Raw genomic sequence first — 20,075 nt, forward strand, 5'->3', positions numbered from 1 at the left:
TGGCTTGGTCCCGCTGTGTTCTGGCTTTTGTCAGATGTTTCCATTGAAGGGGTTGTGGGTCGAGGGACGTTCAAGGACCCCACTGCCTTGGCATGCTCGTACAGCTTGTTCATCGTTCGGTAAGCCTTTGAGACATTCTTTATGTGTCCATATCTTCCACTGCGCATTTCAAAGATCCTTGTTTCTTCAGCTCTCATGTTACCTGGGGTGATGGTAGAAAAAACTGCTAACATGCACTACATGATGTGTGTGAGAAATAGGCTGACATTGTAACACAATCATATGTGCCTGACCAGACCAACACTAGCAATACAGATGGATAAATGGACAATATAATGTCTCTACATAGGCATTCCCTACTTGAGCCAGGAAAAGTGAACCATGTGCCATCTGTGTAGGTGAACAGAATGTAACAGTAGTCACAATGAGGTAGTTACCATATCATACAGGACAAAAATTCACACTCATGATGATGTTCATATTTGAAATTAGACACATGATCCTGTTTTACCTAAATTGGGATTTTGAGTTGCATCATGCAAATGTGCTGATCATTGCTCAGTAACATAAGTGTAAGTGGATAAGGTGATACCATTCAGGCAGTGTGGCTATGCGTTGCAAACCCCATCTGGAGTATATCCAAAATCTATATAAGGATGAGAACCCACATTACAAGTTTCTGTTTGGCTGGAAAATCTTTATTTGGAATTTCACAGATCCATATCAAAGTGCGGTGAGTGAAAATTGAACAATCAATAATACATGGATAGATCCAAACTTGAACTGAGTATACGTCAATTATCCAGCCAGATGAATAGAATGTGGTTGTGATAGCCGAATAGGATGCAGTTGTGATAGCCAACACGTGTTTCACCCCCTATGGTAATATTCACCTGGGGATTTGTCAAGGCTACAAAATAATGAAGAATAAACAGATTAAGGTCACTGAGAGACCTCATAAAGTATTTAGTGAGCAGTGAAATCAGAGCATGCAATTTAACATGCACATCTAGTGACCTTCCCATTTATATCATCAAGAAGTTGGGTATATTGAAAGATTCAGTATGAGAAAGGCGTCATCAAGAAAAAAGGAAAATCAGAAGAGAAAAAGTGTTGTAATTTCATTCTAAGAAATCGTGAAGGTGTGGTATTAGTCCAAGAAAAAGCTATTTTGAACTATTCAAGCTATTATTAAGAAAAAAGAAAGCAAACTTGTCACAGTTCTTCAATTAGGGAAAGTTTATCTTTATGGTGTTAATACCATGCTTCATAGTGTGTAAACTTTATCATTAAAAAAAGCATTGTGTGATTGCCAAAGAAAAGAGTTTATAATATTAATCTGTGAATTTATGTTGATCCTTAGTAAACAGTTTATCAAGGGTGAATGAAAACCAAAAGAAAATCATACCGGTATAGTGTTCAGTTTTGTAACATCGTTTCAAATACTGGTCTGTATTGTCAAAAAGATTAAAAATAAGAACAATGTAAACCTCTAGATAATTAGATAGTAACATAATGTTGTTATAATTATTGTATGTACATAATTCTGGTAAGAAAACATAAAATGGGGTGCACATTTACGAAATTCATGAGTCTTGTGTTGTCGTGTACCACTACGTGTACTATATACATCTAATCTTTTAGGAAAGGTGCGTTTCTCCTTATATTAATATAAAATTTCAGTAACTAAAATTTGGCGTCTCAGAATCAGAGTATTGACATCAGTGATTACAAACGCTCTTACCCGAATACCATAAACAATGTCTCTTCCGAGTACACCGGCAGCGTATGGCCGAGTGCGCATCTCACTCTGACGCCATCTTGGAAAAGTTACTTTCACGTGAACCCGTATAAAAGGGGACTGACCCGTGTATTGATTTAGTCCTTTTTTGCTGTTCCAAGGTGAAAGTTCCTTTGCAATAAACAGCGCCATATTTAAACATTTCCTGAAACCTGAATTAGCGATTAAAGGTGCTAAAAAATCGGCCATTACTTTACTGCTAGAATATTCAAAATTATTGCTTGATAAATATTTGCACCATTTAAATATCACTAAGAGCTAAGCCCAAAGTGCTATACTACATTTCAAAGAATAGTGAACACAATTGTTTCTAACAGAATTTAGACCTTGCTGTAATGAAATAAAAATACATTGACCAAGATGCAGTGTCACCTTGTTATGCAAGTAAATAAGTAAGAGAATAAAAGAAAGAAAATACCAGAGAAGAGGGAGAAAAATAGTAAAAGAATATATAAAATTATGTTGACATTTCTCAATGGAAAAAATGTTGAGGTAATATAATTTGCAATCAGAACCTAATTCACAATGAGATTATCAGTAAAGGAAAAAATGAACATAAATAATGCATAAATTGGTAATCTAATTTAAATAAGAGCATGAGTTCAAAGGATGAATTATTTCAAAAAGCGATTTTTTTGCTGACCAACATTATATATCACTAAATATTATCAAAAAATATGAATAAAGAGAAAGATAGTCACTGTAGCCATTAGTGCCATTCCGGGTCTTTGTTCAATCCTTTCCGAACAATGTCGTATAGGATTATAAGACGGCTTTCATTCTGTTGTAGTTGTAATTCCAAAGTGCCGCCTCTACGGTGGAATTTTAACTGTGTAAGTCCACAGAAAGAGAAAGTACGATCATCTGGGTGATGTTCCAGAAAATGTTCTACCAGAGGATATTTCGTCTCATTTTTCTGAATATTGCGAAAGTGTTCTTGTATTCGCGTCTTCAAGGCCCTTATCGTACTACCAATGTATGCTTTTTTGCAGGGGCAGATAATGGTGTAAATAGTATTTGTGCTCTCACAGTTAATGAAATCTTTGATCCTAAAAACCTTATCATTGATCTCGATGGTTTTAGATTTTGAAAGCCCTAATCTGCATACAGAACATTTGGTACAGCAATAAAAGCCTGTAGGTCTTGGTAACGTATCCTGCCTGAAAGGCTGATCTATAAAGAATGAGGAACAAATCTTGTCCTTTAGGTTTGAGGCTCTTCTGAAACCTACTTAAGGGTAAGATAAAAGAGATTTGTTAATGAATGGATTGCCTTGTAGTAGATACCAATGTTTGCGTAGAGTTTTTGAATTAGTCGGTGACCATTATGATAATTGGTAATGAAACGTATCACATTGTTTTTGTCTTCTATTTTGAGCTTATAAAGCATCTTGTTGCGGTCCAATTTATCATAATGTTCCTTAGTTTTATAAAGAGTGCGGGTGTCATATCCCCTTGCCGAAAGACATTGTAAAATTTCTTTAGAGGCCTCCTCATAATCTGATAAATCACTACAATTCATTCTTGCTCTCCTAAATTCATCTGAAGGAATGTTCCGTATGATACTTGACGGATGACAACTGGATGCATGTAGAATTGAATTTGCTGCGGTCTTTTTTCTGTGAAGGCGAGAATGTAATTGATTATTCCTTACATATAAGGTTAAATCTAATAATTCTATTGTACTGCTGGAAAGTTGATGCGTTACGTCAATGGTCCATTGGTTAAGTGTCATTGATTTAAAAAAACGCTGGAGTACAGATTCCTGTCCTTGCCAGATTAACAGGATATCATCTATATATCGACCCCAAAAGATTATGGGGGTCATTATGACCCTGGCGGAAGGCGGAGAACCGGCGGTAGTCTTACTTTGTGGAATTATGACTATGCGGTTACTGTCATGGTCATCCGCCGGTTCTCCGTTCTGCCCGCCAGGGCGGAGGCGACCGCCGGGCTGGAGACCTGGGACTCCAGCCCGGCGGCCGTCACTATACCGCCGGCGGTATTTGGACCCGGCTTACCGCCGTGGATTTCCAGTAGTTTGAACCGCCATGAAATCCATTGCGGTAAGCACTATCAGTGCCAGGGAATTCCTTCCCTGGCACTGATAGGGGTCTCCCCCAACCCCCACCCCCACCCCGACTCCCTCCCCTACCCCCCACCACCCCTGCCACTCCCCAAAGGTGGCAGGGCCCCCCTCCCCATCCCAACCCCCAACATCACTTCACCCATACACACACAACACGCACGCAGGCATCACCTACATACTTACACGCACACACGCCGACATACATGCCTACATCCACACACACAGTCATACACGCACACCCACATTCAAACATACATGCACACATCCATACAGACATACCCACAGGCATACATGCACTCACACACCCCCTCTACATACACACACGCCCACCCCCATGCACCCACACAACACACAACACCCTCCCCCACCCCCCTCCCCTCTCGGACGATCAACTTACCTGGTCCGACGATCCTCCGGGAGGGGACGGGAGCCATGGGGGCAGCTCCGCCGACACCACACCGCCAACAGAACACCGCCACGGCGAATCACAGGACGTGATTCGCTGGGCGGTGTTCTGTTGACGTGGCGGTGGAGGTGGAGCAACCTCCACTTCCCCGCCTCCCACCAGTATGGCTGTTGGCGGCTCTTCGTCCGTAAAAGGACGGAGAGCTGCCAACGGTCATAATAGGCCGAGCGGCAAACTGCCACCACTGGCGGTCTTCCACACGGCAGTCCCTCGGCGGTCTTTAAAAAAGACCGGCGAGGTCAAAATGACTCCCTATATGTTGGGAAAAGGGTTCAAAAAGAAAAAAGTAATCAACCTTCTTTCTTTCTGTCTTCAGAATAACTATTTTCTTTTTGACGGCCAATACTATCTACAACTTCAAGTGACAGCGATGGGAGCTAAATTTGCTCCATCTGTATTTTCATGGGAGCCGTCGAGAGATATTGGCTTTGGAACGAGAAATTTGAACATTGACATAACGTATCAACTTTCCAGCAGTACAATAGAATTCTTAGATTTAACCTTATATGTAAGGAATAATCAACTACATTCTCGCCTCCGCAGAAAAAAGACCACAGCAAATTCAATTCTACATGCATCCAGCTGTCATCCCTCAAGTATCATATGGAACATTCCTTCAGGTGAATTTAGGAGAGCGAGAATGAATTGTAGTGATTTATCAGATTATGAGGAGGCCTCTAAAGAAATTTTACAACGTCTTTCGGCAAGGGGATATGACACCCGCACTCTTTATAAAACTAAGGAACATTAGGCTAAATTGGACCGCAACAAGATGCTTTATAAGCTCAAAATAGAAGACAAAAACAATGTGATACGTTTCATTACCAATTATCATAATGGTCACCGACTAATTCGAAAAACTCTACGCAAACATTGGTATCTACTACAAGGCAATCCATTCATTAACAAATCTCTTTTATCTTACCCTCAAGTAGGTTTCAGAAGAGCCTCAAACCTAAAGGACAAGATTTGTTCCTCATTCTTTATAGATCAGCCTTTGAGGCAGGACACGTTACCAAGACCTACAGGCTTTTATTGCTGTACCAAATGCTCTGTATGCAGATTAGGGCTTTCAAAATCTAAAACCATCGAGATCAATGATAAGGTCTTTATGATCAAAGATTTCATTAACTGTGAGAGCACAAATACTATTTATACTATCATCTGCCCCTGCCAAAAAGCATACATTGGTAGTACGATAAGGGCCTTGAAGATGCGAATACAAGAACATTTTCGCAATATTCAATAAAATGAGACGAAATATCCTCTGGTAGAACATTTTCTGGAACATCACCCAGATGATCGGACTTTCTCTTTCTGTGGACTTAAACAGTTAAAATTCCACCATAGAGGCAGCAATTTGGAATTACAACTACGACAGAATGAAAACCGTTTTATAATCCTATATGACACTGTTCGGAAAGGATTGAACAAAGACCCGGAATGGCACTAATGGCTACAGTGACTATCTTTCTCTTTATTCATATTTTTTGATAATATTTAGTGATATATAATGTTGGTCAGCAACAAAATCGCCTTTTGAAATAATTCATCCTTTGAACTCATGCTCTTATTTAAATTAGATTACCAATTTAATGCACTTTTTATGTTCTTTTTTACTTTACTGATAATCTCATTGTGAATTAGTTTCTGATTACAAATGATATTACCTCAACATTTTTTCCATTGAGAAATGTCAACAACATTTTATATATTCTTTTACTATTTTTCTCCCTCTTCTCTGGTATTTTCTTTCTTTTATTCTCTTACTTATTTACTTGCATAACAAGGTGACACTGCATCTTGGTCAATGTATTTTTATTTCATTACAGCAAGGTCTAAGTTCTGTTAGAAACAATTGTGTTCACTATTCTTTGAAATTTAGTATAGCACTTTGGGCTTAGCTCTTAGTGATATTTAAATGGTGCAAATATTTATCAAGCAATCATTTTGAATATTCTAGCAGTAAAGTAATGGCTGATTTTTGAGCACCTTTAATCGCTAATTCAGGTTTCAGGAAATGTTTAAATATGGCGCTGTTTATTGCAAAGGAACTTTCACCTTGGAACAGCAAAAAAGGACTAAATCAATACACGGGTCAGTCCCCTTTTATACGGGCTCACGCGGAAGGTACTTTTCCAAGATGGCGTCAGAGTGAGACGCGCACTCGGCAATACGCTGCCGGTGTACTCGGAAGAGACATTGTTTATGGTATTCGGGTAAGTGCGTTTGTAATCACTGATGTCAATACTCTGATTCTGAGACTCCAAATTTTAGTTACTGAAATTTTATATTAATATAAGGAGAAACCCACCTTTCCTAATAGATTAGATGTATGTAGTACACGTAGTGGTACACGGCAACACAATACTCATGAATTTCGTAAATGTGCACCCCATTTTATGTTTCCTTCCCAGAATTATGTACATACAATAATTATAACAAGATTATGGGGGTCATTACGACGTTGGCGGGCGGCTACTGCCGCCCGCCAATCGGTAACCGCAGTGCGCCCACCAATGCGGCCGCACTCCCGCGGCCCCCATTACGACATTCCCGCTGGGCCGGCGGGGATGAGGCCGCAACATAGGAGCCGGCTCCTAATGGAGCCGGCGGTGTTGAGGCCGTGCGACGGGTTTAGTTGCACCCGTCGCGCTTTTCACTGTCTGCTATGCAGACAGTGAAAAGCTGGCCGGGGCCCTGTTAGGGGCCCCTGCACTGCCCATGCCAGTGGCATGGGCAGTGCAGGGGCCCCCAGGGGCCCCAGGACACCCCTTACCGCCAGCCTCTTCCTGGCGGTGCAAACCACCAGAAACAGGCTGGCGGTAGGGGTGTCATAATCCCCAGGGCAGCGCTGCTTGCATTGCTGCCCTGGCGGATTATCACCGCCGGGGCTAAAACGGCGGGAAACCGCCGGCCCCGGCGGTGCGACCGTGGCGCTACCGCCGCAGTCGTAATAAGGGCCTCCGTAACGCCAGCCTGTTGGCTGTACGGACGTTACATTGTCGTAATGACCCCCTATGTTACTATCTAATTATCTAGAGGTTTACATTGTTCTTATTTTTAATCTTTTTGACAATACAGACCAGTATTTGAAACGATGTTACAAAACTGAACACTATACCGGTATGATTTTCTTTTGGTTTTCATTCACCCTTGATAAACTGTTTACTAAGGATCAACATAAATTCACAGATTAATATTATAAACTCTTTTCTTTGGCAATCACACAATGCTTTTTTTAATTATAAAGTTTACGCACTATGAAGCATGCTATTAACACAATAAAGATAAACTTTCCCTAATGGAAGAACTTTGACAAGTTTGCTTTCTTTTTTCTTAATAATAGCTTGAATAGTTTAAAATAGCTTTTTCTTGGACTAATACCACGCCTTCACGAATTCTTGGAATGAAATTACAACATTGTTTCTCTTACGATTTTCCTTTTTTCTTGATGACGCCTTTCTCATACTGAATCTTTCAATATACCCAACTTCCTGATGATATAAATGGGAAGGTCACTAGCTGTGCATGTTAAATTGCATGCTCCGATTTCACTGCTCACTAAATACTTTATGAGGTCTCTCAGTCACCTTAATCTGTTTATTCTTCATTATTTTGTAGCCTTGACAAAGCCCCAGGTGAATATTACCATAGGGAGCGAAACACGTGTTGGCTATCACAACTTCATCCTATTCGGCTATCACAACCACATTCTATTCATCTGGCTGGATAATTGACGTAAACTCAGTTCAAGTTTGGATCTATCCATGTATTAATGATTGTTCGATTTTCACTCACCGCACTTTGATATGGATCTGTGAAATTCCAAATAAAGATTTTCCGGCTATACCAAAACTTGTAATGTGGGTTCTCATCCTTATTTAGATTTTGGATTTACTCACCAGGGGGTTATTTGGTCCATACCCCTTAACTTTGAGTTCCCACTATATTCTACAGTATTTTGGCATTACTAGGGAAGGGAGTTTTGGACCTTTCAACATATGCTAAGATTTCCCATCTGGAGTATATTAAGACTACACACACATTGCTGGCTTAATTTGCCTTTGTGTGAGATAGTTAATAAGTGGATACGGCGGCGTCATGTATCGCCTGTAGACCATGACTGGGGAACATTACTAACATTTACCCTCAGGCAACTCTACAGAAAAGTAACATTTATCTTCTGTTTCAAACTTGTAGGGAAAATAATGGTGAGTCATACTTAAACAAGCTTATGTTCACCACAGCACCCCAAGGCTGTATTAGGATGCACACATTATAAATTGTATATAGCATCTCAGTAGTGTGTGTATGCTTGCCGGACTGCTCATGTGACTGAAAACATTGTTGGATATGATGCATGGATCCTTGCACCATGACTCTGATGGAGGCTCAAGTACCACTTAGGCTGGATTACAACAGACATACCTCGTGGTAGGCTAAGACAACGAAGATCTATATGTCTATAGAATAATGAACAAACACCTGAACAGACACACATGTAGCCATGCAATTTGTTGTCTGTCATGGGCAAAATACATTATTTATGAAGATTTAGGTCCATCACAAAAACGTATGTTGGATACCATATTAAAAATGTGTTGGATTGTGATGGCAACCCTGATGACACTTTCATACATGTTTTCATATTTTTGCTTTAGTTTTGTCATACTGCTACAGGGACAGTTATATTTTCTACATATTATGTGTAACACAGCAGGTATGTTTGCTCAACCTTATGTCAGTCGATCTGAATTGTCATGTCTGGAGAGCGCAAAAGTATGCAGAATGTCTGAACCCATTATTCTGCATGTTGATAGAACATATGCTACATAATCACACACTGTGTGAATCTGATTCCATGATCCCTATCCTGTCCATACTTGGTAACAGTGCCTGTGTATAAATATTGCACATCATCTGCACCTGCGTCATGCACAATTTTGGACATGTACAACTGATCCTTGCCCAGGCATGCTTATCAACACACAATTCACTGTGCTTTGACATATGCTGAATTTCGAGTTTTTTGGTTTGCGACATTTGTTGTATGAGATAATGGCCCTCATTACAACCGGCGGAAAGAAAAATGGAATTATTACCACAGCGGAAACCGCCAACACAGACAGCCACTTTAACACTCCGACCGCCACGGCGGTAGCAACAAGCACCGTGGCGGTAACCGCCAACAGCCAGGCAGAAGACAATGTACCGCCCACTGTATTATGAGAGGCCACCTTTTCCGGGGTGGTACCAACGCCATCAAAAGCACGGCAGAAACAGTACACAGAAGGCAAACGACTCACCTCTCGACACTCAAGGAAGAACCACGACGCCATGGAGTCCGTGTTGCACATATTTCTAATGCTGGTCTACCTCCTCCTACACCAGGAACACGAACAGCGGTGAAGACGACCACGGTGAGTACCGCACCTGGCACACAAGGGAGGGGGGAGGAAAAAGAGAGTGACACACACACGCAACAAACCCACCCCCAACACCATACACACAAACAGATGTAACAACATGACATATCCACCCCGTAACCCTCAGGAATAACGCAAGGACAAAAGGAATTGACTAAAGTGAGTGTAATATTACAAATTTAGATAAATATGTCCTTAATGCACAAAACAGTATGTACAATATAAACAAATGGAGGGACAATGCCCACACCAAAATGTCCGTGGCCCACAGGACCATAACACATAGGCTAAGGCCACACTTGACTCCTGCCTCAATACAGAGAGAACACTGCTGGGGCATCAGGTCGAAGATACACAGGCACCTCAGGGGGAGGGGTAACGGGGGGCACCTCACCCGGAAGATGGTACAATGCCACTGCTCCTGGAGGGGGCTACATGCCCTCTGCAGAGTCCTGGGGAGTGCAAAGTCAAAGTCTCTCAAGTGGGTGGTTTGCCCACTGTTTGGTCCTGGGGAGTGCAAAGCCACAGTCTCTCAAGTGGGTGGTTTGCCGACTGCTTGGTCCTGGGGAGTGCAAAGCCACAGTCTCTCAAGTGGGTGGTTTGCCCACTGCTTGGTCCTGGGGAGTGCAAGGCCACAGTCTCTCAAGTGGGTGGTTTGTCCACTGATTGGTCCTGGGGAGTGCAAAGCCACATTCTCTCAACTGGATGCCTTCTTCCACTGGTTCTGGAGGGAGCCTTGTGCCCAGTGTGCTTCATCCTGGCAAGGAGGGGGTGAGTGGATGCCTTCTTCCACTGGTTCTGGAGGGGGCCTTGTGCCCAGTGTGCTTCATCCTGGCAAGGAGGGGGTGAGTGGATGCCTTCTTCCACTGGTTCTGGAGGGGGCCTTGTGCCCTGTGATGCAGATCCTGGAGGGTGCAAGTCACAGTCTCTCACCTGGGTGTCACACCTACAGTTGTTGCAGGGACCAGGACTTACTACAGCCCATGTTGTCACGACTACACATTGCTTGCCGGCTGCTCAGTGGATGGCAGTTGCGGGGCTGGTGCCGGCGCTGTCAGTGGTGGGGGGAGGCTTCAGCCCTTCCCCTGCAGCCTCGGACGGCTGCCCACTGGGGCTGCTGCTGCTGGCAGTGGTGCAGGTGGCAGTGCAGAGCTGGCGGCGGTGCAGATGGCAGTGCTGTCAGTGGTGGGGAGAGGCACCAGCCCTTCCCCTGCAGCCTCGGACGGCTGCCCACTGGGGCTGCTGCTACTGGCAGTGGTGCTGCTGGCAGTGGTGCAGTGCAGGTGCCTGTGCTGGCGGCGGTGCAGGTAGCGGTGCTGTCAGTGGTGGGGGGAGGCTCCAGCCCTTCCCCTGCAGCCTCTGTCGACTGCCCACTGGGGCTCCTGCTGCTGGCAGTGGTGCAGGTGGCAGTGCAGTGCTGGCGGCGGTGCAGATGGCAGTGCTGTCAGTGGTGGGGGAGGCACCAGCCCTTCCCCTGCAGCCTCGGACGGCTGCCCACTGGGGCTGCTGCTGCTGGCAGTGGTGCAGGGGGCGGTGCAGGTGCCTGTGCTGTCGGCAGTGCAGGTAGCGGTGCTGTCAGTGGTGGGGGGAGGCTCCAGCCCTTCCCCTGCAGCCTCGGACGGCTGAAGTGCCATGGCTGGTGTTGTTTGCCCAGATGCTACTCCAGCCTCAGGCACCAGATCCATCCTGCCTGCAGCGTCTGTTCCTTTTACATTGGCCTTGGCAGCTGGTGGTACCTCTTTGCCCTTGCTGGCTGGTGGTGCCTCCTTCCCATTGCTGGCTGGTGTTCCCTTCCTGCTCTTGTTAGCTGGTGGTGTCTCCTTGCTGATGGCAGCTGGTGGTGCCTCCTTGCCCTTTCTGGCTGGTGGTTCCTCCTTGCCCTTGCTGGCTGGTGGTGCCTCCTTGCCCTTGCTGGCTGGTGGTGCCTCCTTCCCCTTGCTGGCTGGTGTTCCCTTCCTGCCCTTGCTAACTTGCGGACCCTTCTTGCCCTTGGCAGGTGGTGCAGGTATACTGGCAGTGCCTTCGGGTGCCTCCTTGGAGCCTCTCACACATGCAGTAGCTGCAGAAACTACAGTGGCCGTGGACTGGATGGCTGAGGTGCTGGCCTGGGTTCTGCCCACCCTGGCCCGAAGTGAAGGACGTGGGGAGGGGCAGGGAATAGGTCAAAGGTGGAGAGGAAAAGCCTTTTAGGGACACTGGGGTTGGAAGAGGGTGAAGGTTTGGGATTGGAGGAAGAGGGAGTGGTTGTAGGAGGTGTCTGTCTGCTGTGTTTGGGTGCAGGTACATGGGCTGGATGCTGTTGTGAGGTGGATGGCTGTTGGGTGTCTGAGTGCTTGCGTTTGTGAACCTTGGGAGGAGGGGGCACAGACACAGTGGGAGAGGACACAGGGACATGCGCATGGATGTGGGGGTGGTGACTGCAAATGAGGGGCGTGTAGTGATAGGCGTGATGGTTATGGAGGTAGTGGATGAGGATGTTGTGCATGCAGGTGCGAGTGGAGACGCTACTGGGAGGGAGGTGGACGAGGAGGAGGAGGGGGACACAGTGGAGGCAGTAGATGTTGGTGTGTCTGCATCTGGATGGTTCTTGTGTGAGTGCCTGTGGGATGAAGTGTGGTGCTTGTGTTTGTCTGAGCCACTTCTGTGTGTTGATTTGGGTGCATGCAGGTCTGAAGGTATGCTTGAGATAGGCTGGGGTTGAGGGGAATGGGACTGGGTAGAGGGAGTTGGAGGGGGAAGGCTAGAGACAGGGACAATGGCTGCCATCAGTGACTCAGCAAGAGCCTGGAATGATCTCTGGTGGGCCGCCACACCAGAGTGAATTCCCTCCAGGAATGCATTTGTTGTTGCAAATGCCCTGCTACACCCTGGATGGCATTCAGTATGGTTGACTGCCCAACAGAGAGGGATTTCAGGAGGTCAATAGACTCCTCACTGAGGGCAGCAGGACTGACTGGGGCAGGGCCTGAGGTGCCTGGGACAAAGGAGATGCCCACCCTCATGGGTGAGCGAGCACGGGAAACTCGCTGAGGGCCTGCTGGGAGGGCAGTGCTGGTACGGGGTGGCGGCTGTACCTGTAGTTGTGGTGGCCACAGAGGTGTCCGTCACCGTCAGGGAGCTTCCATCGGAGGAGGTGTCGCTGTCAGAACTGTCCCCTCTTGTCTCCATCGTGGGGCTCCCCTTGCCCTCCGTCCCACTGGTGCCCTCACCGTCAGTGGATTCGGCCTTCAGGCCCATGTGGGATGCAGTTCCCTCCATCGCCGGTGCCTCTGCTCCTCTGCCAGATTATGCTAATGCACACAAGGACAGGGTGACAAAACATAAAGAGTGGGGAAGACACAGAGGATACACTTGGTCAATGCCAGAAACAACATTACTGTTGGCGTACACAACTCACAGGGAACAGCCCTATGCACTAGGCCATGCAATACCAGTTACAATGCTAGTCACCAGGCCATGGGGTACAATGCCTAATGCCATTAGCTGCACACCTGAAACCCACAGGACCCTGCCCAGTAGTAGATGCCCAATAGCATTATTGGGGTTGGAGTGCATCTGAGCCTGCTCATCATGGAACCTACCCTGCCATGTTCGTCCTGGCCTAGAGGCACCCACAGGCCCACATCCCCCACCCAGGTAACACCTCAACATGCGCAACTTCATGGTTCTGAATCTGTACTCACCCCCTTGTGGCTGCTGTGATGCCTTCAAGCGCCCATCCAACTCCGGATAGACCACCGCCAGGATGCGGAACATCAGGGGAGTCGGAGTACGACGGGCACCCCTTCCTCGTTGGGAGGCCAGCCCCAGCTGGACCTTCGCTGTCTTCCTTTCCCAGTGGCGCAGGTCTTCCCATCGTTTGCGACAGTGGGTGCTCCACCTGTCAAATACCCCCAGGGTCCACACCGCCTTGGAAATGGCACGCCAAATACCCTTTTTCTGATGGGCGCTGACCTGCAGAAAAAAATACATATGAAAAGCTATTAGTCATACCGTCTGGACTGTTACACTCATGGCCCACCATATCCCTCTCATCCCCTTATGCACAGACATTGCCCACTAAAAATGCAGCACTCTGCCCAGGACCCCTCAGCACCCCTCCACACGAGGCTTACACACACAGCACTCCATACATTCATGCCCCACGCATCGTGCTCACAGTGTACTCACATGTTTGTCTGGAGGACCATAAAGTAAAGGGTACTGGGGTAGGACCCCATCCACTAGTCTCTCCAACTCCTCGGAAGTGAAGGCAGGGGCCCTTTCCCTAGACACTCGAACCATGGTCGCTTTCAGACACAGGTCACAGCAGCACTTGCAGTGTAGGTCCTCTCCTGTTGAAGGTCAGGTAGCAAGTGAGTGAACAGATAGAAAATGGCAGTCACGTCCACGGCGGTGAGTACCGTCACCACCGGCGTATATCACCATTGGCTCTTGGAACCCTTAGGGCCCAATGATAACCACTGATGTGTTGCACAACGTCAGCGGAATTACCTAATTTCCACTTGTCCCTCCCCAAAAGTCAGGTGGCAGCCATTTCATGGGGGAACAGGCCATGGCACCTAACTGCGTCACAGCAGACATAGGCACATCAACGGACCTACGCGTTCACATACTGTTTCTGTAACAAAATGGAAGGCATATTAATCTGAGGATATGTTTGAATTGGACCATCTGCTCACCGTTTTTCACCCTAGAGTTCAACCGGTGAGGATGAATAGGAGATGGAGACATACCCCTGTGTACAGACCCCTGGTGGACCTGACGACAATGGAGGACAGGCACATTATCCTAAGCTACAGACTTGATAGGGCCACAATCCATGAGCTGTGTGCCCAACTGGAGCCAGACCTGATCTCAGCGATCCGCCACCCCACTGGTATCCCCCCTCTTGTGCAGGTCCTGTCAGTGCTCCACTTCTTGGCAAGTGGGTACTTCCAAGCGACAGTGGCCCTGGCAGCAGGGATGTCACAGCCAATGTTCTCAAACATGCTGACCAGAGTGTTGTCTGCCCTGATGAAAAACATGTGCAGCTACATTGTATTCCCCCAGATGGAGGATTTGGCCACAGTGAAGGCTGACTTCTATGCAATGGGACATATCCCTAACATCATTGGTGCTATTGATGGTACACATATTGCCTTTGCCCCCCCACCCCGGAGAAAGGAACAGGTGTTCAGAAATCGTGCCTGGTGGACCAGTACATCTCCCATGTCAATGCAAAGTATCCTGGGTCTGTGCATGATGCCTTTATTTTGAGGAATAGCAGCATTCCATATGTGATGCCTCAACTCCAGAGGCACAGGGTGTGGCTAATAGGTGAGCCCATGGTCCCCACCCAGTGTCTGTTGGTATATGGGTGTGGGTTTGGCCCTAAGGGTGAGTGTCTGGCTAACAGGTATCCCTCGATATTTACAGGTGACTCTGGTTACTCTAACCTCTCATGACTATTGACCCCGGTGCGGAATGCCAGGACAAGGGCAGAGGACCGTTACAATGAGGCACATGGGCGAACAAAGAGGATCATTGAGCGCACCTTTTGCCTCCTGAAGGCCACATTCCGGTGCCTCCATCTGACTGGTGGATCCCTGTGCTACTCACCCAAGAAAGTATGTCAAATCACTGTTGCATGTTGCACAACCTGGCCTTGAGACGCCAGGTGCCTTTTCTGCAGGAGGATGAGGCTGGAGACGGTTGTGTGGCAGTAGTGGAGCCTGTGGACAGTGATGAAGAGGAGGCAGAGGAAGAGGATATGGACAACAGAACAACTATAATACAACAGTACTTCCAGTGACTCACAGGTAAGACACTGTAACTTCACCTTCCATTGCAGTTTTGTGTTAGACATTGTACATGGCAGCCTGATTTTCCAATTTCTATGGCCACTTACTGTACCCTTTGGCATCTCTATTTTCAGATATCTGTGCCCCACTCTGGCTCCTGTTGTGTTTACTGCTGCCCACTACAGGTCATACCTATGTATATATAACTGTACATTTGAATTGCAATGTTTACAGCTTGTTAAACTAATACATATTTCAATCAATTGACAGACTCCATACTTGTATTAGTTCCAAGGGTGTTTATTTAGGTGAGAATACGTGTAGGGGGTATTGCAATGGGCTGGGTTGATGATGGAGGAATTTCCAGGATAGAGTCCAGTCTATTGGTATCACAGGTGCCTTGTCCAAGGGGGCATAGGGAGTGGGGCAATGGCGGTTCAGGTGGACAGGGTGACAGAGTGGTACACAAGGGTGATATTCAGAGGAGTCTTATTTCCTGGCGGGGTTTTGGCAATGTTCTCTGGCTTCTGCCTGGATCGCAGAGACCTTTTGCGTGGTGGTTCTCCATCTGCAGGGGGAGGGGTGCTGGTGGCCTGTTGTTCCTGTGGCAGGGCCTACTGTCCACTATCGTCAGCGGAGGTGGAGGGCTGTTCATCAGCGTGTCTAGTGTCAGGGGCCCGTTGGTGTGCCACTGCCTCCCTCATGGTGTTGGCCATGTCTGTCAGCACCCCTGCAATGGTGACCAGGGTGGTGTGGATGTCCCTCAGGTCCTCCCTGATCCCCAGGTACTGTCCCTCCTGCAGCTGCTGGGTCTCTTGTAACTTGGCCAGTATCTGGCCCATGGTCTCCTGGGAATGGTGGTATGCTCCCAGGATGTTGGTGAGAGCCTCGTGGAGAGTCAGTTCCCTGGGCCTGTCCTCCCCCTGTCGCACAGCAGCCCTCCCAGCTTCCTTGTTGTCCTGTGCCTCTGTCCCCTGAACCGTGTACCCACTGCCACTGACCCCAGGTCTCTGATCGTCCTGTGTTTGTGGGGTTGCCTCAGGACCCTGTAGTGGTGGACACACTGCTGATTGACGTGTCCTGGGGACAGAGGGATGGGCCCGCTGGGTGGGTGCTGTGGTGGTGTTTACTGAGGAGGGAGGCTCTGTGGTGGTATGGGACTGTGCCTGGGTCACTGACTGTCCAGAGGTCCCTGATGGGCTAGGTTGGTCATCCTGATCCAGGCGTGCAGCGCTGCTGTCATCACTGTGGGCCTCTTCAGGGGGGACTGGATGTGGCTGACACCTCCTCTCCGGTGACGTTGTGTGGGGGTCCTGTGGGGATGTAAATGCAGTGTTATTGTTACTGCATGTGACATCTTGTGCATGGGTATGTTCCCCTCTATGGTTGTTATTACCAAGGCAGCTTTGGCTTGTGTGAGTTGTGATTTGGTTGGCTAAGTGTTTGTCACTAGTGTGCATGATGTGGTGATGGGGGTCCATGCAGGTCTGTGAGTGGTGTCCATGCATTGGTGTTGCATGCAGGGCTTGGTATTGGGATGGGTGGGTTGTGATGGTGGGGTATATGTGAGGTGGTGGAGTGATGGGGGTGAGGGTAGGGATGGGAGTTTGTGATGGCATGCAGGTAGGGGGTGGTGAAAGTAGTAAAGAGTTGACATACCAGAGTCCAGTCCTCCTGCTACTCCGGCCAGACCCTCAGGATGCATGATCGCCAAAACTTGCTCCTCCCATGTTGTTAGTTGTGGGGGAGGAGGTGGGGGTCCACCGCCAGCCCTCTGTACAGCTATCTGGTGTCTTGCTACCACGGAACATACCTTCCCCCGTAGGTCGTTCCACCTCTTCCTGATGTCATACCTTGATCTGGGGTGCTGTCCCACGGCGTTGACCCTGTCCACGACTCTCCGCCATAGCTCTATCTTCCTAGCAATGGACGTCTGCTGCACCTGTGATCCGAATAGCTGTGGCTCTACCTGGATTATTTCCTCCACCATGACCCTTAGCTCCTCCTCTGACAACCTGGGTGTCTTTTTGGTGCCATGGGTGTATTGTGAGTGGTGTGTGTGAGGGTGTGTGGGGTGATATGTTGGGGTGTGTGCTGTGAGGTGCGTGGATGGTGTATGGCTGATGGTGTTCTGTGGGTCTGATTCTGTGTGTGCTCTTGGTGTGTCTCTCTCTCTGTTGGCAATTGCTTGTAGTCATAAAGGGTTGTGGGTAATGTGTGTGTGTTTTATAGTGGTGTGGGTGTGGTGTGTGTATGGGTGTCAGGTGTGTGTAGTTTGAGTTGTCCAATGTGGTGGTGTTTTGTATGTGTGTGTGTGTATTTTGAGCACGGAGGTATGTACCGCCAATGGTTTACCACGGTTGAATGTCTGCCGCAGTGATTCGTGGGTCATAATGCTGTGGGTGTATTTCTGTTGGCGTAACAGTGTGGGTTTTGGTACCGCCAGTTTATCACTGCCCTAATGGCTGGCGGACTTATGTGTGTGTCTGTATAATAGCGGATTTCTATGTGTGGGTCATAATACGCGTAGTGGTATACCGCTGCGGTCACGGTATGTTGGTGGCAGTCAGCATGGCGGTAAGCGGCGCTTACCGCCAATGTCATAATGAGGGCCAATGTGTTTGTGTCAAACACATGCAAAGTCTGTGCCAGATTATGGTCACTATGCCCAAAGTAACAAGACTATAGATGTGCCAGTATTAAATTTTTTTAACATTGTTTAGTTCCTCTGGGCCTGCTTCCATACACCTTACATTCTCAATCATTTAACTCCTTGATCATTCTTAAAGAATCTGTGGGCAGGTTCTGTTCAGATTCACACACTCCCAGCTAATTAATGGTAGCTGAGTGTTACCTCCTGCCACACATCACAATGTAACATTTCACATAGTTCACACACAGACATTGAAATGGTAAATACATGTACTTATAACGCTTACTGGTTGCATTGGGGTCCTAGTAGGAGTCTACCTCTTCCCACGTAAATGGTAGATGTCCACCAAGGAGAGACATGAATGAGGAAATTGAATTGTAAATATTGCTTTCACAAATGTTCACCTTTTTATCTTACAAACTATGCTATTCTAGTATTTCAGATTTACACAACAGCTTAAACACACATATGTTAATATGACCAGCTTATTGCACACAGCTAGTCTGCTTGCAGGCCTGAGCTGGCTGGATGCTGAAGTTCAGATATACCCATTATGACATGCCTGAGCATGCCTCAAGTTTGTGATGTATTTAGTAATGCTGGACAGCATCATGTCAGATTCCAGTGTATCATACCACATGGGTGACATGATTGATCCTAGGAGTAACTAAGTGTTGTTATGATAGAAAACGTTAGGCATAGACCATATGTAACATCATATAAGACTTATAAGGTGTACTGGCACTGCTGACTAGTACTACGTTGTTCAACCTTACAGTTTTGTGTAAGGCTGCATTCCTTGTCGGCATGCTTAATGTGGTTTGTGTGCTCCGAAAAACTCACAGTTCTGCACATGCAGATATTCACCTGGCCCTGGCCACCATCCTACGGATCTGCAAGACCACAGCCGGAGGAAGTTCCTTCTCTTACCTCACCGCTGAGACCTGGAACTCTCTGCCTCTTCATCTCCGTCAATCTTCCTCTCTGCCTCAATTCTGGAAGGACATCAAGACCTGACTCTTCAACTGAACCAGCCATTCTGTGCCTCGTCTGAGCTGCAGAGTCCCCCCCCACCCCCAGTGCCTTGAGACCCGAACAGGTGATTAGTTGCACTCTATAAGAACCCTGATTGATTGATTGATTGATGACGCATGATCAGCACAATGCACCACACCTTGAGGATTACACATAAAAGCTTTAGGGAAGTAGATCTCCAGCCCAGCCTTCAACAGTGGATGTTCTCGGAATTTGTAAGCATCCCTAGGACATTTCTGTACATTACCTAAGGAAATGCCCATAAATCTTGGTATTTTAAGCTATAAGTGCAATCCACTAACCACTGAATAGCCCATGCAGGGTAAGAGAATTATGCAATTTAGCTTGTGCGTGCTTTACTTTTGAATAACGTAGGCACTCTGGGGCTCACAAAGTTTTTTTTACTTTACATTATCTCCTTAGATTAATTTAGCCCAATGTACATCTTACAAGTTGCAATGTAGAAAAAATACACAAATGATGTACAGTCCATGTTTATGTTAGGTATTACTGATAAAGATACATCACAAAATTCTAAAGAACATACACACATACTTATGGGTTCACCAATCTCAAGTCCAAGGAGATCGATGACCTGTGCAATGACATCAGCCCATCTGTGCTTCATCTATACAGTGGTCCACAAGATATTAAAAGTCTGCTGATGGTGCCAGTGCACATGTAGTATGCTTGGGTGAACGTATATATATATATATATAGATCTATCTATCTATCTATCTATCTATCTATCTATCTATCTATCTATCTATCTATCTATCTATCTATCTATATATATATATATATATTGGTTAGCAGTAAG

This window comes from Pleurodeles waltl, chromosome 10 (assembly GCF_031143425.1).
Source record: "Pleurodeles waltl isolate 20211129_DDA chromosome 10, aPleWal1.hap1.20221129, whole genome shotgun sequence".
Taxonomy (NCBI): domain Eukaryota; kingdom Metazoa; phylum Chordata; class Amphibia; order Caudata; family Salamandridae; genus Pleurodeles; species Pleurodeles waltl.